The following is a 26,920-nucleotide window of genomic DNA, read 5'->3' as shown; positions in this document are numbered from 1 at the left end:
ATTATGACTGTGATTTTTGGCCATCTTACTCAGAGTCCCCCTCCGCTGCGCAGGACAAGAAGATTTTTTCCATCGATTAAAAATAAAAGAATTATTAATGTTTAAAAAATGTTGACATTCTCTCTGCTGCCCCTGCTGGTGGGAGGGGGGGAGATTATAAAACCCGGAAGTGTTGTGCCTCACTCAGTCTCTGCAAGATGGAGGAAGCAAGAGGGTCATCCCTCTATGAGCTGTGAATAACTGATCACATATCTAATCAACTGTGAATGACCTTAATGTGGTTTGAAAATGAAAATGTGGATGCTTTGAAACTGGCAAAGATGGCTAATGTTGGTGGTGGTAAATGCTGTGAAATGCTGCACAGCAAAAAATGGCTGTTGTTGTTGGTGGTAACTGCTTTGAAAGGCTGCACTGCAAAAATGGCTGTTGGTGGTGGTAACTGGTTTAGAAACATAGAAACATAGAAACATAGAAAATAGGTGCAGGAGGAGGCCATTTGGCCCTTCGAGCCAGCACCACCATTCATTGTGATCATGGCTGATTGCCCCCTATCAATAACCCATGCCTGCCTTCTCCCCATATCCTTTGACTCCACTAGCCCCTAGAGCTCTATCTAACTCTCTGTTAAATCCATCCAGTGACTTGGCATCCACTGACCTCTGTGGAAGGGAATTCTATGAATTCACAACTCTCTGGGTGAAAATGTTTTTTCTCACCTCAGTCTTAAATGACCTGCCCTTTATTCTAAGACTGTGGCGCCTGGTTCTGGACCCGCCCCTCATTGCAAACTTTTTTCCTGCATCTAGCTTGTCCAGTCCTTTTGTAATTTTATATGTTTCTATAAGAATCCCCCTCATCCTTCTAAACTCCAGTGAATACAGGTCTAGTCTTTTCAATCTTTCCTCATATGACAGTCCTGCCATCCCTGGGATCAATCTCGTGAACCTAGGCTGCACTGCCTCAATCACAAGGTTGTCTTTCCTCAAATTAGGAGACCAAAACTGTACACAATACTCCAGATGTGGTCTCACCAGAGCCCTATACAACTGAAGAAGAACCTCTTTGCTCCTATACTGAAATCCTCTTGTTATGAAGGCCAACATTCCATTAGCTTTTTTCACTGCCTGCTGTACCTGTAAACCAGATTTCAGTGATCGGTGCACAAGGACGCCCAGGTTTCGTTGCACCTCCCCCTTACCTAACCTAACCCCATTGAGATAATAATCTGCCCCCTTGATTTTGCTGCCAAAGTGGATAACCTCACATTTATCTATATTATACTGCATCTGACACGCATCTGCCCATTCACTCAACCTGTCCAGGTCACCCTGGAACCTCCTAACATCCTCTTCACAGTTCACACTGCCATCCAGCTTTGTGTCATCCGCAAACTTGCTACTGTTGCTCCTAATTCCCTCTTCCGAATCATTAATATATATGGTAAACAGTTGCGGCCCCAAGACTGAGCCTTGTGGCACTCCACTTACCACTGCCTGCCATTTTGAAAAGGACCCGTTCACTCATACTCTTTTCTTCTGGTCTGCCACCCAATTTTCTATCCATGTCAACACCGTACCCCCAATACCATGTGCTCTAATTTTAGTCACCGGCTTTGAAAGGCTTCACTGCAAAAATGGCTGTTGTTGGTGGTGGTAACTGCTTTGAAAGACTGAACTTCAAAAATGGACGCTGTTGGTGGTGGTAACTGCTTTGAAAGGCTGCACTGCTGCAAATGGCTGTGGTTGGTGGTGTAAACTGCTTTGAAAGGCTGCACTGCAAAAAGGGATGTGGTTGGTGGTGTAAACTGCTTTGAAAGGCTGCACTGCAAAAATAGATGTGGTTGGTGGTGGTAACTGCTTTGAAATGCTGCACTGCAAAAATAGCGGTTGTTGGTGGTCGTAACTGTGAAATGCTGCACAGCAAAAATGGTTGTTGTTGGTGGTGGTAACTGCTTTGAAATGCTGCACTGCAAAAATGGTTGTTGGTGGAAACTTGACAACTTCCTGTTTGCACTGTATATTGATTTTAGATAAAACGCTACTACTTACGGCTGTGATTTTTGGCCATCTTACTCAGTCCACCACCGCTCATCAGGTGCAGAGGATTCTTCCCATCAATGAAAAATAAAAGTGTTATTAGTGTTTAAAAAAATGTTGAGAATCTCTTTCCTGTCAATCATGCCATGAAGGCCACGCCCATTCCGATGGGAGGGGGGGGGGGGGGGGGGGGGGGAAGGATTATAAAACCCGGAAGTGTGGGTGTGGCTCATTCTCTGTAAGATGGGGGAGGGAAAGGTCACGACTGTCTGAGCTGTGATTCACCTGCTCACACTGAATGTCTACTGAATTGTGAGTGTGGTGTTTGTGTAGTGTTTGTGTTGTTTTATAATGATTTTATGGTGGTTTCACCCTGCTTGAAATTGCATGAAGCTGCATTTGAATGTGGTGGTCTGCCACCCTGCATGAAATGATATGAAAATGCATTTGAATTTGGTGGCCTTGTACCCTGCATGAAATGGTATGAAACTGCACTTGAATTTTGTGGCCTTGCACCCAGCTTGAAATGGTAAGAAACTGCACTAGCATTTGGTTGCCATGCACCCTGCTCGAAATGGCATAAAAGTGCACGAATTTGGTGGCCTTGCACCCTGCTTGAAATGGCATGAAACCGCACTTGAATTTGGTGGCTTTGCACCCTGCTTGAAATGGCATGAAACTGCACTTGAATTTGGTGGCCTTGCACACTGCTTGAAGTGGCAGGAAACTGCACTTGAGTTTGGTGGCCCTGTAACCTGCTTGAAGTGGTATGAAACTGCACTTGAATTCGGTGGCCTTGCACCCTGCTTGAAATGGCATGAAACTGCACTTGAATTCGGGGGGGGGGGGGTGGGGGGGCAGGACTATAAAACTCGGGATGCCTGGACATGAGTCAGTCACTCTGGAAGATCATGGGAAGATCATGGGGGTGAGTCCAAAACTGTGATTCTATGCTGTGAATCAATTGCGTCTGCAATGTACTTGCAAGAAATGATTTGTTAGCTCAATTCAATGTGCTTCTACTGACATCTTGTGGAAACTCAGCAACTTTGCATTGGCAAAGTTCATTACCATAGAAATAATAATGCTGATAATTATTTTTAAATCTATTAAAATATTGTAGATTGAAACATCAAGTATTCCATTCTTGACTGTATCCCCCATTTGCAAGACTGATGTTATGTACTGCTGGATAGATTCAGCACTAGCCTCTCTCCAATGTTATATTGTTAGTAAATTATTCCATTCTTCTTTATCATGTTTTTTTTTCTTTCTTGTTCTCTATCCATGAAAAAAAACTAGAAGCAGAATCAATATACAACAGATAATATCAGTAATGTATGACTGATATACATGAAATGTTTTATTATGATATGTACTTGCTTGTATTAAAAATATTATTTCAAAAAAAAAAAAAGTTATTTGGTTCCCCCCCAGAACACAGATCTTAGTCCTAGCCTTGTAGGATTTTGTTCTTCAAGTTTTTATCAAGGTTTTATACATGTCATATATAGCTGCATCATCCAGCCTATCCAGCATGTGTTTAGTTTAGTTTAACAGCACAAAAACAGGCCCTTTGGCCCGCCGAGTCCGCACTGACACACAAGGGACAATTTACAATCTTTCCCAAAACCAATTAACCTACAAACCTGCATGTCTTTGGAGTGTGGGAGGAAACCGGAGATCCTGGCGAAAACCCACGCGGTCACAGGGAGAATGTACAAACTCCGTACAGACAGCAACTTTTTCAGGATTTAGCCCAGGTCCCTGCGCTGTCAGGCAGCAACTCTACTGCTACACCACCATGCCGCAAGTATGTTCCAGGCACCCACAAATGTTGGAGGTAATTTTATTTTTTTAAGTGTCATTAATTTCATCTGATTAATTTAAATCAACATGCTTTGGTTATCAACACCTTTCCATAGGAAATTACATCCATCTTGCTCATCGAGGTCTGGCATAATTGTGTGCACCTTAACTAAATGTTTCTCCTCTTCCAATAACAGTCAAGACTCTCTCTTTGCATGAATATAAACGTTTCAAACATGGCAATAACAATGTTATTGGACTTCAATGGACTTCCACATACGGGCTGAAGTGTGGTGGAAAAAATTAGGCATTGTACCATCGCTGTGGGCTAACAGCAGCAACAAGAACTTTATGTTCAGTCCAGTTTAGTTTATTGTCACTTATACCAAGGTACAGTGAAAAGCTTTTGTTGGTTCTTACATTCCAGGTCTATCCCAAGAGCCAATACCACAGACTAATCAAGGCTGGACCCGTTGATACTTAAGAGCCAACCAAGAGGGAGAGATAGGGTAAACAGTCAGATCCTTTGCTCCAAGGGCGGAAATGTCAAAGCCTAGAGGGCATAGATTTATGATGAGCGGGACAAAGTTTAAAGGAGATGTACATGGCAAGTTTTTTACACAGAGGGTGACGGTTGCCTGGAACATGCTGCCAGAGATGGTGGAGGTGGCAGATACGATTGTGCTCTTTAAGAGGCTTTTATATAAACATATTGCTGTGCAATGGAACAATATGGATCAATGCAGGCAGAGAAGATCATCATCATGTTTGACATGGGCCTTTTCCTGTGTGGTACTGTTCTATGTTCTCCGTTCAACCCGACCAATCCACTGATAACTGCCTGCAGCTCAGAATTTTCTTCCCTCCCATTTACCACACGGTCAACTTTATTTTCATAGCTCTTATTTTTTAAGACCAAGTTATTGACATATGTCATGAAAATCAAGGGACTTAGTACTACAAGGAGAAAAGCAAAGTGCTGGAGGAACTCAGCAGGTAGTGCTGCATCTGAGAAAGGAAAAGAACAAACAATGTTTCACACTGGAATCCTTCTTCAGACTGACACAAAATTGTCCCATTATTCCTTCCCCTTGAACATTGTTCATTTCCCTCCACAAATGCTGCCTGACCTCATGTTATTCTCGCACTTTGTCTTATGCTCAAGATTCCAGCATCTCCAGTCTCTTGTGTATCCATTTGGACTAAATACTGCATTTTGTGGATCTCATTACATACTGATCACCAGTTATTAACATTTTTTTCGATCATTACTCTTTGGCTTCTCCAACTGAGTCAGTTTTTAATCCAACTTGTAATTTTCCCTTGGATCACATGGATTATTTTTTCTTGCCTAATCACTGCTACTTGGGACATTGTCAAACACCTTGCTGAAGGCTAAATCAAATGTGTTAAGGGCCTGTCCCACGAGCATGCGACTGCATGCGGCAAGCGGGACCTAACGTGGTCGCTTGAGCCGTACGGCCTCGCGGGGCCGGTCCCACTTTGATCGCCGGAGCCGTATTGAGTTGTGCAGAGCTTGTCCCTACATAGCTCTGAAAAACTGACACTGTCCAAAAATTCCACGTGGCAACGGGCTGCCGGCCCGCAACCACATTAAAGCCGTACGCACCGCCTCGACAGGCGCGCGCAGCGTCTCGACGCCGTACGCAGCGTCTTGATGCCGTACGTCATGAGCGAACTTCCCGCGGACTTCGCTCGAACTTCACGTCAACTCGTACGGGATCACTCGACCTCCACGCAGCCCCCGCTTCCGGTTTGGTCGCGCTTGCCGCATGCAGTCGCATGCTCATGGGACAGGCCCTTCACTCTCATTGATTCTCTTTATTACCTCTTCCAATAATTGTTAGTCGGACATAACCTTCCCCTAAGAAATCCACGCTGCCTCGCTTGATTGACCTGTTCATCTATAAATGCTGATTTATTGGCTTTGGTAGCGTGGTATTAAGTTACTAGACTAGCAGCCAGTTCTGGACTATTGATCCAGAGACATGAGTTCAAATCACGGCAGCTAGGGAATTTTAATCCAATGAATTAAATAAATCTGTCCGGTAACCATGAAACTACTGGATTGTGGTAAGAAACTCATCTGGTTTACTAGTTCATTCAGGGAAATGAATCTGGCATGTTCATCCAGTCTGGTATAACTTGATTCTGGGCCCAACTCTGTGATTGATTCTCAACAGCCTCCAAGTTCAGGTGCAAAGTAAAATGGACAGCAAAAACCACTGTTGCCAGCAACATCCATTGCCACCTGTGAATAACAAAAATGCCTGCTATCTGTCAGAATTATTTCCAATAATTTCCTCTTCACCAATACCCGGGAGACTGATCTGTGGTCACTCAGTCTATCCTTTCCCAATCTATTCAATAAAAGCCACTTTCAGGCTTGCTGGACCACGATAGGAGCCAAAGAAGATTGGGAAATGATGATCAATATTTACACTATTTTATATTCTGCCAGTTCTTCTCAACAAGGGAACCCGTCACCATCTACCCTGCTGAAACAAGGATCTGCAGATGGTGTTTAAAAAGGAAAGAAACAAATAGCTGAAGACAGCATCCCTACAGAACATGGATAGATGGATGATATGTGGATGAAGAATGAATTAATAGCACTCAACAATATTTTTTACAGCATTTTCGTGAAAACATTTTGAACACATCAGCACTGAAAATCTGACCATCCTGGTCTCTGTCATGGCAATTAAAAAGCAAAATTAAAGCTTCCACCAAACCTTTAAACCTGTTCCACATTCAGACTGTGGAAATATTTCCTCAGTGCTCAGGTATCCGCTTGGAGGTAATGATCACAATATGATTAGTTTTTATCTGCAATTTGAGATGGAGAATTTTAAATCAGAAGTGGCAGTGATGCAGTTGAACAAAGAGGACTATGAAGGCATAAGAGAGGAGCTGGCCAAGGTAGACTGTAAAGGGATCCTCACAGGAATGAAGGTAGAACAGCAATGGCAGGAATTTCTGGGCATAATCCGGAAGACACAGGATCATTTCATTCCAAAAAGGAAGAAAGATTCTAAGGGGAGTAGGAGGCAACCGTGGCTGACAAGAGAATTTAGAGATAGAATAAAACTAAAAGAAAAGATGTATAACACAGCAATGAGTAGCCAGAAGCCAGAGGATTGGGAAACATTCAGAGGACAACAGAAGGAAACAAAACAGGCAATATGGGCTGAAAAGATGAAGTATGAGGGGAAGCTGGCCAGGAATATAAAGAAGGACAGTAAAAGCTTATTTAGATATGTTAAGGGTAAATGTGGGACCCTTGAAGGCAGACACAGGTGAAATAATTATGGGGAACAAAAAAATGGCAGAAGAGTTGAACAGGTACTTCTGATCTGTCTTCACTAAGGAAGACACAAACAATCTTCCAGAAGTACTGGCGGACAGAGAATCTAAGGGGGTAGAAGAACTGAAATAAATTTTCATTAGGTGAAAAATAGTATTGGGTAGGCTAATGGGACAGCAGGATAATAAATCTCCTGGGGGGGTGGTCTGCATCCCAGGGTCCTCGGGGAGGTGGCTCTAGAAATAGTGGATGCATTGGTGATCATTTTCCAATGTTCAATAGATTCAGGATCAGTTCCTGTGGATTGGAGGATAGCTAATATTATCCCACTTTTCAAGAAAGGAGGGAGAGAGAAAATTAAGAATTACAGACCAGTTAGCCAGACTTCGGTGGTGGGAAAGATGGTGGAGTCAATTATTAAAGAGGTAATAATGGGGCATTTGGATAGCAGTAAAAGGATTAGTCCAAGTCAACGGGGATTTATGAAAGGGAAATCATGCTTGACTAATCTTCTGCAATTTCTTGAGGATGTGACAAGTAAAATGGATGAAGGGGAGCCAGTGGATGTAGTGTATCTAGACTTTCAGAAAGGGTAGGTTGCAGGGTGACCTGGACAGGTTGAGTGAGTGGGCAGATGCGTGGCAGATGCAGTATAATATAGATAAATGTAAGGTTATTCACCTTGGCGGCAAAAACAAGGGGGTAAATTATTATCTCAATGGTGTTAGGTTACGTAAGTGGGAGGTGCAGTGAGACCTGGGTGTCCTTGTACACCAGTCACTGAAATTGGCGTGCAGGTACAGCAGGCAGTGAAGAAAGCTAATGGAATGTTGGCCTTCATAACAAGAGGATTTCAGTACAGGAGTAAATAGGTTCTTCTGCAGTTGTACATGGCACTGGTAAGATCACATCTGGAGTATTGTGTACAGTTTTGGTCTCCTAATTTGAGGAAGGACATCCTTGTGATTGAGGCAGTGCAGCGTAGGTTCGCTAGATTGATCCCTGGGATGGCAGGACCGTCATATGAGGAAAGATTGAAAAGACTAGGCTTGCATTCACTGGAGTTTAGAAGGATGAGGGGGATCTTATAGAAACATCAAATTATAAAAGGACTGGACAAGCTAGATGCAGGAAAAATGTTCCCAATGTTGGGGTAGTTCAGAACCAGGCACCACAGTCTTAGAATAAAGGGGAGGGGGGGCATTTAAGACTGTGGTGAGAAAAAAAACGTTTTCACCCAGAGAGTTGTGAATTTGTGGAATTCCCTGCCATAGAGGGCAGGGGAGGCCAAATCACTGGATGGATTTAAGAGAGAGTTAGATGGAGTTCTAGGGGCTAGTGGAATCAAGAGATTATGGGGATGAGGCCGGCACGGGTTATTGATTGGCGATGATCAGCCATGAATGTGGTGCTGGCTCGAAGGGCTGAATGGCCTCCTCTTATTTTTTTATGTTTCTATGTATCCATAAAATTATTAATCTCTACAGACTGCATCTAAAGTAAGCTGGTGGCCACGTAGTGGAGTCTTGGATTGAAGGTGTGCTAGCCTAAAGGTAAGAAAGCATTCTTAAATACAGGAGAAGTGCCGGAAGGCTGGAGGGTGGCAAATGTTGTGCCTCTTTTGAAGAAGAGCTGCAGGGAAAATGCTGGGATTCATTGGATGGTAATCTTAAAAGCTGTAGTTGGAAAGTTACTAGAGTATTCTGAGGGATAGATTGTACAGGCATTTGGATGGGCAAGGGCTGATTAGGTATTGTACGTGGGATGTCATGTCTCAAAAATCAGATTGATTTTTTGCAGACGTGACCAAAAATGTAGATGAGGGAAGAGCTGTAGATGTTGTCTACAAGGACGTTCAACAAGGTTCCGCATGCTAGGCTGCTCTGGAAGGTTAGATCGCATGGGATCCAAGGAGAGATAGCTGAATGGATAGCAAATTGGCTCCATAGAAGGAAGCAAAGGGTAATGGTGGAAGGTTGCTTCTCAGACTGGATGCGTGTGACTAGTGGTGTGCCTCAGGGTTCGGTACTGGGCCCATTACTGTTTATCATCTACATCAATGATTTGGATGAGAACATACAGGGCAAGATTAGCAAGTTTGCTGATGATACAAAAGTTAGTGGTTTTGCAGATAGTGAAGAAGGTTGTGAAAGATTGCAGCATGATCTGGTTCGATTGGCCTGGTGTGCAGAGGAATGGTTGATGGAATTTAATGCAGAGAAGTGTGAGGTGTTGAACTTTGGGATGTCGAACAAGTAAATGGTAGGCTTCTAGGTAGTGTTGTAGAGCAGAGGGATCTAGGAGCACAGGTGCATGGTTCTTTGAAGGTCGAGTCACATGTGGATAAAGTGGTTAAAAAGGCTTATGGCATTTTGTCCTTCTTCAGTCATAGTATTGAGTATAGACGTTGGGAGGTCATGTTGCAGTTGTATAAGACAATGGTGAGGCCGCATTTAGAATATTATATGTTCAGTTCTGGGCATCATGTCATAGGAAAGATAATGTCAAGCTTGAAAGGGTTCAGAAAAGATTTACGAGGATGTTGCCTGGACTACAGGGTGTGAGCTATAGGGAGACGGTGAGTTGGCTGGGTCCCTATTCCATGGAACGCAGGAGGATGAGAGGCGATCTTATAGAGGTGTACAAAATCATGAGAGGAATAGATCAGCACAGAGTCTCGTGCCCAGAGTAGGGGAATCGAGGACCAGAGGACACAGGTTTAAGGCGAAGTGGAAAGGATTTAATAGGAATCCGAGGGGTAACTTTTTCACACAAAGGTTGGTGGGTGTATGGAACAAGCTGCCAGAGGAGGTAGTTGAGGCTGGGACTATAGCATCGTTTCAAAAACAGTTAGACAGGTACATGGATAGGACAGGTTTGGAGGGATATGAACCAAGCGCAGGCAAGTAGGACTGGTGTAACTGGTACATTTTGGCCCAAAACATTGCCTATTTCCTTCGCTCCATAGATGCTGCTGCACCCGTTGAGTTTCTCCAGCTTTTTTGTGTAGCTGGGACATTGTTGGCCGGCGTGGGCAAGTTGGGCCAAAGGGCCTGTTTCCACAATGCATCACTCTGACTAAATGACAAAAGGTAAACTTCCTACTCCAACAGCAAACCATGACCAGCAAGCTATTTGTGAAAGTGGCATGAACATGCATTTATGATATTTGCCGAAATATCTTATTATGATTCCATGTGTTTACAGTTCCACTTCAGTGGTACCTCCAAGTGTTCCTGGTGCTGTTTACATCCCAGCGAATGCGATCTTTACATCCATCCTTCAAATCTTTTACCATGATGAAAGAAGAGCACCACAGAATAGGTGGATGCAGAGGAAATGGCATGGGTTAAGAGAATTCTCCTCGTGGATCAGTGGGACTGCAACAACACTTGCCGTAGCATTCTCATTGTGCATGGGGATGCTGGAGAGCTTCCAGCATTACAGACAGACATTGCTGGCAGCAGGTGACCAGGGACAGTGCTGTGAGCAGAAGGGAACATTGATTAATGTTTCAGTTTAAAGATGTCTCCAGTTAAGACAAATGCTTCTTCTCACCCTGTCATGAGTGGACCCATACCACTGCGATGCAGCAGTTCATAAGCTTGCAGACATTGCAGCATGAATCTACGCTTCAATTTTGTTCCATGTTTGATGTAGCATGTTCATTTGCCTCTGCGTTCTGGCCTGCTGCATGGTTTGCTCCTAGTTGGACTGTGACAGGAATAAAACAACATCAACAGTTGAACTTTATCAATCCAGTGTCGCAAATGATGAGAGTCACAACTGTTGATGACATCTTTAAGTGTTCATTAGACACCTGAAAAATGTCAACTGCATCAGGATGAATCACGTCCAGAAATGTCTGGTCCGGTTTCCAATTTCAGATTTGTACATCCGTCATTTTATGCATGGAATCAAGGGATATGGGGAGAAGGCAGGCACGGGTTATTGATTGGGGATGATCAGCCTTGATCACAATGAATGTCGGTGCTGGCTCAAAGGGCTGAATGGCCTCCTCCTGCACCAATTTTCCATGTTTCTATTTGCAAATGGATATTGCTTCTTCCAATTGAAAGCATTTATTTTCTTAGGTCAGAATGATTTTTTTTCATTCCTTCAATTCTCTTTTCCTTTAATGTGATCTCCTATTAAATCCTTTCCACTTCGCCTTGAACCTGTGTCCTCTGGTCCTCGATTCCCCTACTCTGGGCATGAGACTCTGTGCTGATCTATTCCTCTCATGATTTTGTACACCTCTATAAAGAGCAGCCAATCTCTTTCTTCTTTCCTTAGCCTCTCCAACTATATTCTTCTGGGAACCTTTGGTCTCCAGTACTGACCCTTTCTCATTTAAATGTGCTGTCACATTCTTGTTCTGCCTATTTTTATATCAATTGATACAGTACCTAATAATCGTCAAATTATTGCCAAGAAGGACCGTTCTATAAATGAGATATATCATTTAATGACCCCACTGGCAAAACACTTCCCCCCTATGCTTTTCAGAGCAATAACAACTCAATATTGTTTCTCCTTTTCCACATTGTTCTCCAATTTATCCAAGATATTCTTCCCCCTCGCAACACGTGGAGAACATTCCTTTCTAAACTCTCAGTTAGAAGATATAATCCACTGGGAGGCACCAGCAATGGCTACCTAGCCAACAGTCTGTCTGTCCCTTCCATCTTTTATGTTTATAGCATGTTAAAGGTATTTTTAGTGTTCTTTAGCTTGTTTTATATGGGGGGAGGGAGGGGGGTGTTGGGGAAAACTTTTTTAAAATCTCTTACCTCGACGGAGATGTGATTTTCTTCCGTATCGTATTTCTGTCCGCACTGCGGCTTAACATCGAGGAGTTGGCAGCCTCTGCTGGAGATCAACTTCAGAGCTCCAACCACGGGAGCCTGCGGACTTTAACATCATGGAGCTCACGGTCCCACGGTCCTGACATCTGGAGCTGCAAGCCACAGGAGCTTCGATGGCCCTGATGCGGGAGCTTCGATCGCCCTGCTCCAGGGGCTTCGATCGCCGGCTGCGGGAGATTCGATCAACCCGACTGCGGATGTTTTGACTGCCCTGACCGTGGGAGAATAAAGAGGGAAGAAGATTGAGCTTTATTGCCTTCCATCACAGTGATGAATATGTGGAATCTGCTATGGTAAATGTTTATGTTAACTTATGTAGTTGTGTGTCTTGTTGCTTTTTTTAGTATGGCTGTAGAGTCAATCGAATATCACTGTACCTTAATTGGTACACATGACAATAAACTGACCTTGGACCTTGAGCCTTGAGTTATGTCTGTGGAAAACACACTGTTCGTTCACCTGAATATCAAATCTCTTCCAAATAGAACCATATGAAGGGGAAGATAGACACAAAAAAATGCTGGAGAAACTCAGCGGGACAGGCAGCATCTCTGGAGAGAATGAATGGGTGGCGTTTTGGGTCGAGACCCTTCTTGCACCCTTCAATGCATTCTTTCATTTGTGCCTCATATATAATTCCTTGCCTAGGAGAATGAGTGTCTGAAGAAGGGTCTCGAACCAAAACGGCACCCATTCCTTCTACCCAGAGATGCTGCCTGTTCTGCTGAATTACTCCAACATTTTGTATTTATATTCAGTGTAAACCAGTATCTGCAGTTCCTTCCTACACATATGGAGTGGAATATATCTTCTCAAAACAGTGCTGCCAGAAGTTAATCAATGCCACTATAGTTCAGTGAACTGCGATTTTAGATTTTGAGCTTGTTACTCCGAAGCCAATCGTGACGACTTACTGCATATTGTTGAATGTTGCTCACAATCATGTAAACTGACACAAACACAATCAAAGCAATTACTTTTGTTTGCAGGTCATTTATACATAGTGTTGATATCTCTTGTTAATCAAGAAAATAGATTGCAAGTACATTGCACTAAAGAGAACCGAATGCACATGGTTATTTGCTGCGTTGCCTAGTAACACTTGAAGACTTATTCAATGGCATCAGATCGAAGATAACCTCAGATTTATTCGTAATGTGTGACATTGGACTTGAGAATATGGCTGAGGCAAAAAGCCATTAAAAATTTTAATTACTTCTTTTACCAAATAATTTCTGAATGCACTCTTTTATTTGTGCCTCATGTACAATTGCATGCCAGGGAGAAATAACATACAATATAAATGGTGTATTTCAAAGGTCTAAGCATTTGTGAATGGGTCAGCCAACAGTCATACCTATCTCTTACGTATTCAGGAGCTGAATACAACTATTCTCTTGTATGTCTTCAAAGATTAATGTTAAAGATTAGACAAGAAAATTATACGGAACTCAATAAAGTAAGATGAGCAAGAAAGCATCATCCCATTGTAATTGACCTCACGTGTACAATCTTACATAAAGTTCCCTCTGGAGGAAGATTCTACAACTAGGCTATGTCCGTGTAAGTTTTCTTTTAAAAATAAATGTCTTCCCTCAGTGAATTTATGAATACTCTATTCCCCTGGCTGCTCAGGACCAGGAGATGTGGAGAAAGGACCTCCAGGTGGAAATGAAACGTCACAACAGCACATGGTTCAAGTCCCTGGAGGTCAGGCACCAACACCATAAAATGGTCAAAGGTAACAGCCACACACTCCCCAATCCAATGGCCAGAGACAACTTTACCTGTAGAAGCTGTGGGAGGCTCTGCCTGTCAACGATAGGTCAAGTCAGCCACAGCTACGAGATGCAACCACAGATAAAACATTTTTCTCTTTTAGCAGAACATCATCAAAGCCGCATCATCATCTCTTGCAGAAGCCAACAAAACGATAAAATGTCCACGTCAGCTATCTTTAAAGAGAAATGTCTTCTCTCTGTGGATTGTAAATCCTTGGGATTCTCCATTCCATAAAGCTGTAGCTGCAGTCATTGAAACGTATTGGACAAGAAGGAAATAACGTGTATTGAAGTTGGGAAAGAAATCAGAAATGAAGTTAAAAATCAGATAAGTTATAATGTTACTGTGGAAAAACTGTTTCTGTTCATTATGTTCTTACAATCAAATTCCTGTCCAATTGACAATCACTCAATCATAATATTTTTGCTTCTTCTCGTGTTATATTTCAAACCTGTTCCTCTCCTCTTCCTAGATTTGACTTATCTATGTTTATTCATGTGCTGTGGTAGGACAGTCAGCTCTTTGACCAAGCCCTCAAGCACTCTCTTTTTGACAATCTTCAGTAGTTTAATTCAACGTAAGTTCCTGATCTTGCTCGCAGTCATCTTCCTCACTTTCCTTGTGATCTCCTGCTTACTCTCCACTGCCAGTGTTGTAACATATATTACAATATTTGCTACTTAACATGCTATTCAGATGCAGATTTGGGTACTGATATGAAAAAGCCTAAATTTAAACTTCACTATATTATATATTAAGATATCAAAGACTATTTTATATTGTTCAAATATAAATATTTACATTTCTCACCTAAATGTCCAACTGTAAAACAATATATAAATTAGTCTGAAGAAGGGTCTCGACCCGAAACGTCACCCATTCTTTCCCCCCTGAGATGCTGCCTGTCCCCCTGAGTTACTCCAGCATTTTGTGTCTATCTTCAATATATAAATCAAATCCTGTTAAAGGTTATCAGAATGCTGCTCATAAGCGATCCCTAAATATTTGTAGTGTCAGCAAATTCACCGATATTTTTTTACATTTGAATAGAATACGTTAATCATAGGTTGAAAGATGTTTTGAGCAGCATTTAATGCCATGTCACATATTCTCGTGTACATTCTAAAGGAGTACTAAATGATTTATGCAAGTGCTTTAAGTTGAGTCATTTACCCAGTAACATTTCCAATTTCTGTGTGCGATTATTCTTATGCACCAGTCTTATAAATTATAGATGAAGTATATTCTGTTGTCAAAATACTTAAAATAACACATTGTAGATTAACCTTCCAGATGCAAATGGAATTAGTAGCATCTAGCTTGTGATTTGTGTGTTAAACATCATAAAAGGCTAAGGGATGAAAGTCATTTCAAGATTGCTCCCAACCTCATGTTTGAGACTCTGGCATTTGAAATATCAAATGTTTCAAACTTTCCCATCCTGTGGGTCAGAGATGTCAATGTCAAAGTAATGTCAATCAAAATGACCACGTGAGGCAGAATCCGTGAGGATTAAAGGTTCTGATCTTAACTTCAGTCTTCCCAACAGGAATGCACCATAGATTGTGTGTGCTCATTGTGCTCATTGGATTTATTCATCATTGGAGTGAATTTTACTCCCTGAACAAGAGGCTGGCAGGCTGTTCTGTGAAGAAGCAGATGATTTTCAAAGCTCAACTTTGTTTACATGAAAGCCACTCTTTGAACAATAGATTGGACCAGCCAACATTTCAGCTGGTTTAGCGAGGGGAATGATTTAACATTGGAGCTGTAATAGACCACACAATCCCTCAAGCCTGCCCTGCCATTCAGTATGACCATGGCTTATCTGCCCAGGCCACATCTCTTTTGAAGAAGGGTCTCGACCTGAAACGTCATCCATTCCTTCTCTCCAGAGATGCTGCGTCCCACTAACTCCAGTTTCTTGTGTATATCTTCCGTTTAACCCAGCATCTGCAGTTCCTTCCTACACATCTCCTTTGTGCCTTTTACCCCTTGCTTTCAATTCCCTGATCTCTCAAAGCTATCTACCTTCTCTTTAAACATCCAGACGTAGGTACCCTCTACAATTCTGTGAGATGGAGAATTCCAGATGTTCTTTGCAAGAAGTTCCTATGCGCCTCCATTTTAAATGACTGTCAGTGGGAGGAAGAGATTAGTTTGATGGGCCCAGATGGAAAAGCACATCATTATTTTCAAAGAGACCATCTGCTGGATGTCTGGTGTAGGTGTGTGAAGTATCTCGGCACCCAACAGAAAGCCCCTTCCAAATCCTTGCATCTTCTAAACATTCAATAATATTTTGGCATCCTTACTTCCTGTTAATAGCATGTGCCTCAGTTGGTTTGAGTGGATAATACAAACTTATCAAAAATAACACTTATTTTGTGATGTACCAAGAGAGTTGTTGCAGGAAATAAAACATGGTAGGTAACATGTGTAGTTAAATTCCAAATAAATTTCAGTGTGGAGGCCTCCAAAGTGATGGGATTTGTTACAGTTAGCAAGCAGACACAGTAACAACAGATGTAATATGCGAGAGCAGTAATGACAGAGGAACCCAGGAGTGCTGTAACACAAATATTTGAAGATGGCAGAATAAATTGAGAAAAGATGTTTCTTGGGGGCAGACCAATTTTGCTGGAAATGTTCAATCAAACACATGGAGAGAGTAGAGAAAGTGCGTTGCTTCCAATCATGGAGAAGTGCAATAAATATAAACAGCGGCCAGTTGTATAAGCCCAGCTGACAGAAGTTACATGAAGTGATTGGCAAAAAATACCACTGGAAAGATGAGAAGATTTTTGTTTGCACTTGAGTCATAATGAACTTAGATTAGTTTATACTAAACTGGGATGAAAGGTTGAAGTTAGATCCTACCAATATTTTTTTTAGTAAGAAGTTAGATAAATACTTGAGGAGTCAAAAAAACATTACAGGGCCAAAGGAGTGAGAAGGGCAATAAAACAAATAGCCCCATTCTGCTCTGCTGCCTTTGATTCTATAAAATCAAATGGGATGTGAAGCAGGTTGACTTGAGCCCAGCCAACATCAGCGGACAACTTAGTTTAAAGGTAAATGCAAATATTAGCAATGTTACAAAATTTTGAGATTAAAAAAATCAAGTCTGCAATTTATCCCATCAGATAAAGCATAAAAAGAAGTTTAATTTGACACCTAATTCACTTTCATATCTTCAGTATTAAAAAAGTTATGGCCATTTTCATACTCGGAAATTAGCATCTTGTTCCCTATTGCTTTTCCATTGACTTAACACAAAAGCTGTGATCAAGGAAAGTCAAAAGCCCATAACTTTCTTAAAAATTAAGAGAACTGAACGAAATTTGTCAGTTATTATGGATTGAAGCATTCTGAAACAAATATAAAACATCTTACTTGGATGACCTGAAATTAAAGCATATAATTAGTTAATTACCTAATTGTAGCTAATTACAAAATTGACCGTTGTGATGGAAATAGTAATAAACACCCAAACTGCCTTGAAAATTCAAAAATGTGATATTCTCAATATTTGAACTTTAATAATATGCTGTAAGTCCGTAACAGATATGTAAATAAATTACAATTTCTAGCAATAGACCAAGTCTTTATGGATAAGATCAGTTGCTAGCTGGTACATTGGCATATCATAATCAGTAGCATCATCTTACTCCTCAGATTGTAACCAATAAGCAACTCTGTACACCTTGTTTTTCCTCAACATTTCAATTTTGGCATTGTAAACTACAAGTTTTTGCTCTTCAAACCACACATGACATGCCTTTCTGCCCACTACTTCCCAATTAAGAATGTCCTGTAGATTCCATTTCTTAAAAATAGACTAAGTATCCAAATAACAAACGAATCCCATTCACACAAGAATTCACAATATAAAATCTTACTGTCATGAATTTATATGTCAGATGGAAGGAATTTAATGTTTAATTCCCATAAATGAATCCAAAAACATCCACTCAAAATATAATCAAAATTATTGTTTTTTGCACAATACATGTGACTGTTGTGAATATTTAGTTTAAAAATAATGATCATGGAGAGAGAATAACTCAAAATATAGACAATTTAGATGGCTTATGACATGGTAGTCCAAATAAAAAGAGCATTTTAATCATCTTGCGAGTAGGTGTTTCTGGAACGCGATCAATTGGAATGGTGCATTTGCAGTGAATTTGAACCCCATATCGTCAGCAAACACACTGCTGGTTCGTATGGGGCCCAAATAACATTTTCGTAACGTAAAATTAGATTAAAGTCATCCCAAGAAGCAAGATTATATGTAAAATAGACGACTTACCATTTGTTTTGTCCCGTTCATGCGATCTGTCACGTCGTAGACATTGAAGGCGTTAGAAGTCGCTTTTTATTTTAATCCAATTATTAAATTGTCCAGCAAATTAAAAAAAAAAAAAAACCGCGAATGGAAGTCCGATCGATTTTTCTTCATCAGCTAGCAGCCCGAGGCAGTACAAAACTGGATTCTAATCCCACACCCCCTCCCCCCCCCACCTCCCCCCCCCCTCAAAGGCCCCAAAGTAGCGCACACAGCCAGTGGTAGAACTGCAGCGCCACTGAAGGTGGGTATTGGAACATCGCTACAAATATCACTGTGGGTTTGGGGAGTCGTGATTGGATAGTTGCTGAAAACCGGCATGGGTCCACAATGTGTAGGAAGGAACTGCAGATGCTGGTTTAAACTGAAGATAGACACAGAAAGCTGGAGTAACTCAACAGGTCAGGCAGCATCTTTGGAGAAAAAGAATATGTGACGTTTTAGGTCGAGACCCTTCTTCAGACAGAACGTCAGGAGAAAGGTGGAATGAGAGATATAAATGGCGATGTAGTGAGATATAGAATACATGAATGAACAAATGAAACTCATTGTTTATACTCATTTTCACCTAGCACCCAGCTAACAATAGCCTGTTTCCTTTATCATCGTTACTTTTTTGTATATCTTTTATTCATTTGTTCTATATCTCTCTACCACCATCTATATCTCTCGTTTCCCTTTCCCCTGACTCTCAGTCACAGGTCATTAGGTGATAAGGTGATAGATCAGCCATCTCTCCCTCCTAACCCCTTTCTCCTGCCTTCTCCCCATAACCTCTGACACCCGCACTAATCAAGGAATCTATCTATCTCTGCTTTAAAAATATCCATGATGGCTTCCACGCCTTCTGTGGCAAAGAATTCCACAGATTCACCACCTTCTGACTAAAGAAATTCCTTCTCATCTCCTTCCTAAAGGAACGTCCTATAATTCTGAGCCTCTGACCTCTACTCCTAGACTCTTCCACTAGTGGAAACATCCTCTCCACATCCACTCTATCCAGCTTTTCACTATTCGTTAAGTTCAAGGTTCAAGGTTTCAATGTCAGTTTATTGTCACGTACCTATTTAGGTACAGTGAAATTCCGATTATGATACAACCATACTAAAATAAAGTAACAAGTCACAAAACTGCATAAAAGTTAACATAAACATCCACCACAGCTGATTTCCCTCATTTCTCACTGTGATGGAAGGCCACAAAGTCCAATTTTCATCCTCTTTATTCTCCCACGTTTGGGGCAGTCAAATCATGTGCAGCCGGTGGTCAAAGGCCCCGTCAGTGCGATTGAATCTCCCGTGTCAGGCCGATCAAAACTCCCGTGCCGCGGCGGCCAAAACTCCTGCGGCTTGGTGTCCCCGATGTCGGTCTCTACAAGAGACGGCAAGCTCCGCGATGTTAAAGTCTCACAGGCTCCTACAGTTGGAGCCCCAAAGATGATCCCCTTCAGGGATAGCGGGCTCTGTGATGGTAAGTCAACAGGCTCCCGCGATGGAGCTCCTGGTCGATCTCCAGCAAAGGCCATCCAACTCCATGATTCTAGGCCGCATTACGGATGGAGATACGATACGGGAAAAATCACATCTCCGTCGAGGTAAGAAATTAGAAAAAGTTTCCCCCAACTCCCCTCCCACATAAAACAAGCTAAAGAACACTAAAAAACATACACAAAAAAGCTGGAGAAACTCAGCGGGTGCAGCAGCATCTATGGAGCGAAGGAAATAGGCAACGTTTCGGGCCGAAACCCTTCTTCAGACTGATCGGGGGCGGGGACAAGAAAGGAAAAAGGACTAGGAGCCCGAAGGCTGGGGGATGGGAGGAGACAGCAGGGGGACTGAGGAAGGGGAGGAGACAGCAAGGACTAACAAAATTGGGAGAATTCGATGTTCATGCCGCCAGGATGCAGACTCCCCAAACGGAATATGAGGTGCTGTTCCTCCAATTTCCGGTGCTGCTCGTTGTGGTCATGGAGGAGACCCAGGACAGAGAGGTCGGAGACGGAGTGGGAGGGGGAGTTGAAGTGCTGAGCCACCAGGAGGTCAGCTTAGTTATTGCAGACCGAGCGGAGGTGTTCGGCGAAACGATCGCCCAACCTCCGATTGGTCTCACCGATATAGATCTGCTGACATCTAGAGCAGCGGATGCAATAGATGAGGTTGGAGGAGATGCAGGTAAACCTCTGTCGCACCTGGAACGATTGCTTAGGTCCTTGAACGGAGTCGAGGGGGGAGGTAAAGGGACAAGTGTTGCATCTCTTGCGGCTGCAAGGGAAAGTGCCCGGGGAGGGGGTGGTATGAGAGGGAAGGGAAGAATTGACAAGGGAGTTATGGAGGGAGCGGTCTTTGCGGAAGGCAGATATGGGGGGAGATGGGAAGATGTGGCGAGTGGTGGGGTCACGTTGGAGGTGGCGAAACTGACGGAGGATTACCTTTTGTATGTGACGGCTGGTGGGGTGAAAGGTGAGGACTAGGGGGACTCTGCCCTTGTTGCGAGTGGGGGGGATGGGGAGAGAGAGCAGTGTTGCGGGGTATGGAAGAGACCCTGGTGCGAGCCTCCTTTATGGTGGAGGAGGGGAACCCCCGTTCCCTGAATAATGAGGACATTTCAGATGTCCTGGTGTGGAACGCCTCATCCGTGGAGCAGATGCAGCGTAGATGGAGGAATTGGGAGTAGGGGATGGAGTCCTTACAGGAAGCAGGGTGGGAAGAAGTGTAGTCCAGATAGCCATGGGAGACAGTGGGTTTATAGTGTATGTCGGTCAGAAGTCTATCACCTGCAATGGAGATAGTGAGGTCAAGGAATGGTAGGGAAGTGTCTGAAATGGTCCAGGTGTATTTGAGTGCCGGATGGAAGTTAGTGGTGAAGTGGATGAAGTCAGTCAGTTGTGTGCGGGTGCAGGAGGTGGCACCAAAGCAGTCGTCGATGTAGCGGAGGTAGAGGTCGGGGATGGGGCCCTGGTATGTATTGAACAAGGATTGCTCGACGTAACTGACAAATAGGCAGGCATAGCTGGGGCTCAAGCGTGTGCCCATAGCTACGCCTTGTGTTTGGAGGAAATGGGAGGAGTCAAACATGAAGTTATTGAGGGTAAGGACCCTTAGTGGCTGGGTATAGGTTGCTCCTCTGGTCGAGGAAGAACCGGAGGGCTTTGAGGCCATCCTGGTGGGGGATGGAGGTGTAGAGTGACTGGACGTCCATGGTGAAGATGAGGGGGTGAGGGCCTAGAGAATGGAATGCGCGGAGACGACGGAGAGTGTCTGAGGTGTCTTGAACATAGGTAGGGAGGGATTTAACCAAGGGTGATAGGATGGAGTCAAGGTATTTGGAAATGAGTTCGTTGGGGCACGAACAGGCAGAGACAATGGGTCTTCTGGGGCAGACAGGCGTCTGACGTCCAGTCACTCTACACCTCCATCCCCCACCACGATGGTCTCAAAGCCCTCCGGTTCTTCCTCGACCAGAGAAGCAACCTATACCCAGCCACTGACACTCTCCTCCGCCTAGCGGAGCTGGTCCTTACCCTCAATAACTTCACGTTCGACTCCTCCCATTTCCTCCAAATACAAGGCGTAGCTATGGGCACACGCATGGGCCCCAGCTATGCCTGCCTATTTGTCGGCTACGTCGAGCAATCCTTGTTCAATACATACCAGGGCCCCATCCCCGACCTCTACCTCCGCTACATCGACGACTGCTTTGGTGCCACCTCCTGCACCCGCACACAACTGACTGACTTCATCCACTTCACCACTAACTTCCATCCGGCACTCAAATACACCTGGACCATTTCCGACACTTCCCTACCATTCCTTGACTTCACTATCTCCATTGCAGGTGATAGACTTCTGACTGACATCCACTATAAACCCACTGACTCCCATGGCTATCTGGACTACACTTCTTCCCACCCTGCTTCCTGTAAGGACTCCATCACCTACTCCCAATTCCTCCGTCTACGCCGCATCTGCTCCACGGATGAGGCGTTCCACACCAGGACATCTGAAATGTCCTCATTATTCAGGGAACGGGGGTTCCCCTCCTCCACCATAAATGAGGCTCGCACCAGGGTCTCTTCCATACCCCACAACACTGCTCTCTCTCCCCATCCTCCCACTCGCAACAAGGGCAGAGTCCCCCTAGTCCTCACCTTTCACCCCACCAGCCGTCACATACAAAAGGTAATCCTCCGTCAGTTTCACCACCTCCAACGTGACCCCACCACTCGCCACATCTTCCCATCTCCCTCCATATCTGCCTTCCGCAAAGACCGCTCCCTCCATAACTCCCTTTTCAATTCTTCCCTTCCCTCTCATACCACCCCCTCCCCGGGCACTTTCCCTTGCAACCGCAAGAGATGCAACACTTGTCCCTTTACCTCCCCCCTCGACTCCGTTCAAGGACCCAATCAATCGTTCCAGGTGCGACAGAGGTTTACCTGCATCTCCTCCAACTTCATCTATTGCATCCGCTGCTCTAGATGTCAGCAGATCTATATCGGTGAGACCAAGCGGAGGTTGGGCGATCGTTTCGCCGAACACCTCCGCTCGGTCTGCAATAACCAAGCTGACCTCCCGGTGGCTCAGCACTTCAACTCCCCCTCCCACTCCGTCTCCGACCTCTCTGTCCTGGGTCTCCTCCATGGCCACAACGAGCAGCACCGGAAATTGGAGGAACAGCACCTCAGATTCCGTTTGGGGAGTCTGCATCCTGGGGGCATGAACATCGAATTCTGCCAATTTTGTTAGTCCTTGCTGTCTCCTCCCCTTCCTCAGTCCCCCTGCTGTCTCCTCCCATCCCCCAGCCTTCGGGCTCCTCCTCCTTTTTCCTTTCTTGTTCCCGCCCCCCATCAGTCTGAAGAAGGGTTTCGACCCGAAACGTTGCCTATTTCCTTCGCTCCATAGATGCTGCTGCACCCGCTGAGCTTCTCCAGCTTTTGTGTGTACCTTCGATTCTCCAGCATCTGCAGTTCCTTCTTAAACACTAAAAAACATACATTTAATACATACAAACAGACACAAAGAAGGAAAGGACAGACAGACTGTTGGCGAGGCAGTCATTGCTGACGCCACCCGGCATTTCCTGAGGTCCCCGCCCTCATTCCACTAAACTCCAACGAGTACAGGCCCACTGCTGTCAAACGCTCTTCATAAGTTAACCCACTCATTCCTAGGGTCACTCGTGTAAACAGTCTGAAGATGGGTCTCGACCTGAAACGTCATCTATTCTTTTTCTCCAGCAATGCTGTCTGACCCGTTGAGTTATTCCAGCTATCTCTGAGTCCACATTGTCCATGCAAGCAGCCTGCCAACATCATGTTTCCTGCAGCCTGTAATTATTAATGTGTGAATGTAGAGCTAACCATGCTATTGATTGGTCGCACAAATCAGCAATCTTAGATGTTAATGGATCCAGAGCACCACTTAAAGTTGGTCTAGCATGCTTAAAATGTACTTGCAGCACTTGAAGATTAAATGCATTGTGATTGGTGTATCACATGGCAAGTGAATCTAACACTAAACAAATGGTGCCTGAAGAAAAGGAGTTGGTTATCACGATCTCACAGGTTGCAGTGGAGGGGGAGAAGGTTATTTCCTTCCTTATTTGGTGTTTTTATATGCATTAATAAAGAATAGATAGAAAACATAGTGACATCATCATGTGTATATACATTTTTCTATGCTTATTACATTTTCTTTTGAAGGTTTTTTAGAAATTATTGTTAACACTTGCTATCATTCCCTGAATAGTCGATTGCCCATCCCATAATATACTTGCCCTCGGCCTTCCTGCACACTTGCAAAAAACGCAAGCAATCTTACTACCATTTACTCCAATTTGAAAGAGAATAGGCTTCTTAGGGATAACCAGCATGGCTTTGTTCGCAGCAGGTCGTGTCTTACTAACATGATCAAGTTTTTTTTTAGGTGATGAAGGAGATTGATGAAAATAGGGCAGTGGATGTTATATATATGGATATTAGTAAAGCTTTTGATCAGGTCTGTCCAGAAGATTAAGATGATTGGGATTTATGATGAGTATGTCGTATAGATTCGAACTGGCTTATTCATAGAAGACAGAGGATTGTGATGGAAAGTAGATATTCTGGCTGGAGGTCTGTGACCATGGAGTTCCACAGGGATGTAGTCCTTCCCAAAATGTTACCTATTTCTTTTTTCCAGAGATGTTGCCTGACCCGGTGACACTCCAGCTTTTCATGTCTGTACTCTTCTCTCTTTCATCTTGCATCTTTCTTGTATTATGTCCTATGTTCTATGTTGTATGTTCGGTGTTCTACGTTGTATGTTCTGTGTTCTATGTTCTATGTTTTGTGTTCTATGTTATAGGCAATAGACAATAGGTGCAGGAGTAGGCCATTCGGCCCTTCTAGCCAACACCGCCATACAATGCGATCATGACTGATCATCCACAATCAGTAACCTGTTCCAATCTTCTCGCCATATCCCTTGACTCCGCTATCTTTAAGAGCTCTATCTAACCCTCTCTTGGAAGAATTGCCTTCTAAGGCAGAGAATTCCACAGATTCAAAAATCTCTGGATGAAAATGTTTCTCCTCATCTCCGTTCTAAAGGACAGCGGCAGCGGAGACCCGACTCAGCCTCAGAGCTGTGGTGACGGCGGCGGCAGAGGCAGCGGCGACGGAGACCCGACTCGGCCCCGGAACCGTGGCGGCGGCAGCGGAGACCCAACTCAGCCTCGGAGCTGTGGCGGCAGCAGCGACCACCCACGGAGTTTGAACCGTCGCCTCGGCGCAGAGGGAGAACAAAGAGGGAAGAGACAGAGACTTTAAGATTTTGCCTTCCACCACAGTGAGGAGGTGTTTGGTGAACTCACTGTGGTGGATGTTAAATTTGTGTTGATTGTGTGTTTTTGTCATTTTTTAAATTATATGTATGACTGCAGGGAAACAAAATTTCGTTCAGACCGAAAGGTCTGAATGACAATAACTGAATCTAATCTAATCTAATGGAATATTGGCCTTCATATCAAGAGGATTTCAGTATAGGAGTAAAGAGGTTCTTCTGCAGTTGTATAGAGCTCTAGTAAGACCACATCTGGAGTATTGTGTACAGTTTTGGTCTCTTAATTTGAGGACGGACATCCTTGTGATTGAGGCAGTGCAGCGTAGGTTCACGAGATTGATCCCTGGGATGGCGGGACTGTCATGTAAGGAAAGATTGAAAAGACTAGGCTTGTATTCACTGGAGTTTAGAAGGATGAAGGGGTATCTTATAGAAACATATAAAATTATATAAGGACTGGACAAGCTAGATGCAGGAAAAATGTTCCCAATGTTGGGCGAGTCCAGAACCAGGGGCCACAGTCTTAGAATAAAGGGGAGGCCATTTAAGACTGAGGTGAGAAAAAACTTTTTCACTCAGAGAGTTGTGAATTTGTGGAATTCCCTGCCACAGAGGGCAGTGGAGGCCAAGTCACTGGATGGATTTAAGAGAGAGTTAGACAGAGCTCTAGGGGCTAGTGGAATTAAGGGATATGGGGAGAAGGCAGGAACAGGTTATTGATTGGGGAAGATCAGCCACAATCACAATGAATGACAGTGCTGGCTCGAAGGGCCGAATAGCCTCCTCCTGCACCTATTTTCTATGTTTCTATGTCAACCCTTTAAGTATAATGTGGCTGTCTATCCTAGCCAATTTCTGCCTCATATCTTCAAAGTCTCCTTTTGTTAAGTTCAGGACCCTAGTCTCCTCTACTCTCTCTACACCAATAACGGCACCTCCTCAGATACATCTGTCAAGCTTCTCAAGTTTGCGGATGACACAACCCTGATTGGACTGATCCAGGATGGGGAGGAATCTGCCTACAGACATGAAATGTCACAGCTGGTGTCCTGGTGCCATCGCAACCACCTCGAGCTCAATGCTCTTAAGACAGTGGAATTGATTGCAGACTTTAGGAGAGCTCCCCCTCCCCTCATCCCACTCACCATCAACAACACCACAGTCACATCTGTGGAGTTTTTTAAGTTCCTGGGAACCATCATCTCCAAGGACCTTAAGTGGGGGGCTACCATCAACTCCACAGTCAAAAATGCACAGCAGAGGATGTACTTCCTACGGCAGCTGAGGAAGCACAATCTGCCACAGGCAATGATGGTCCAATTCTACACGGCCATCATAGAGTCCGTTCTCACCTTCTACATCATGGTCCGGTTTGGCTCAGCCACCAAGCACGACACCTGGATGCTGCAGCGAATCATCCGATCAGTAGAGAAGGATATTGGCTGCAACCTTCCCTTCATTGATGAACTGTACACTGCAAGAGCCAAGAAGCGAGCGCGCAAGATCATCTCTGACCCATCTCACCCTGGCCACAAACTCTTTTAATCACTTCCCTCTGGAAGGCGACTCCGGAATTGTCAAAGCTGCCACAGCCAGACATAAAAACAGTTTTTATCCATGAGTAGTTGCTCTTTTCAACAGCCAAAAATCTGTAGCCTCCCTTTGATCTGGTATTTTGTTGGTTCACATGCTTGATCAATGGTGGTTTATCATTAATGTTTTATTGTTATTAATGTTTAGTGTTTACTGAGTCATTCGTAACTGTCACTGTATGTCATGTTGTACTTGTGAGCGGAGCACCAAGGCAAATTCCTTGTATGTGAATACTTGGCAATAAACTTACTAACTTACTCACTTAGTCTCTGATTTAACCGTATAACTCCATCCTAATGCAGAATTCCACCATATTATGGTCGATGTTACCC

Source organism: Leucoraja erinacea, chromosome 4, assembly GCF_028641065.1.
Source record: "Leucoraja erinacea ecotype New England chromosome 4, Leri_hhj_1, whole genome shotgun sequence".
NCBI lineage: Eukaryota > Metazoa > Chordata > Chondrichthyes > Rajiformes > Rajidae > Leucoraja > Leucoraja erinaceus.
This window is presented reverse-complemented; position numbering follows the sequence as displayed.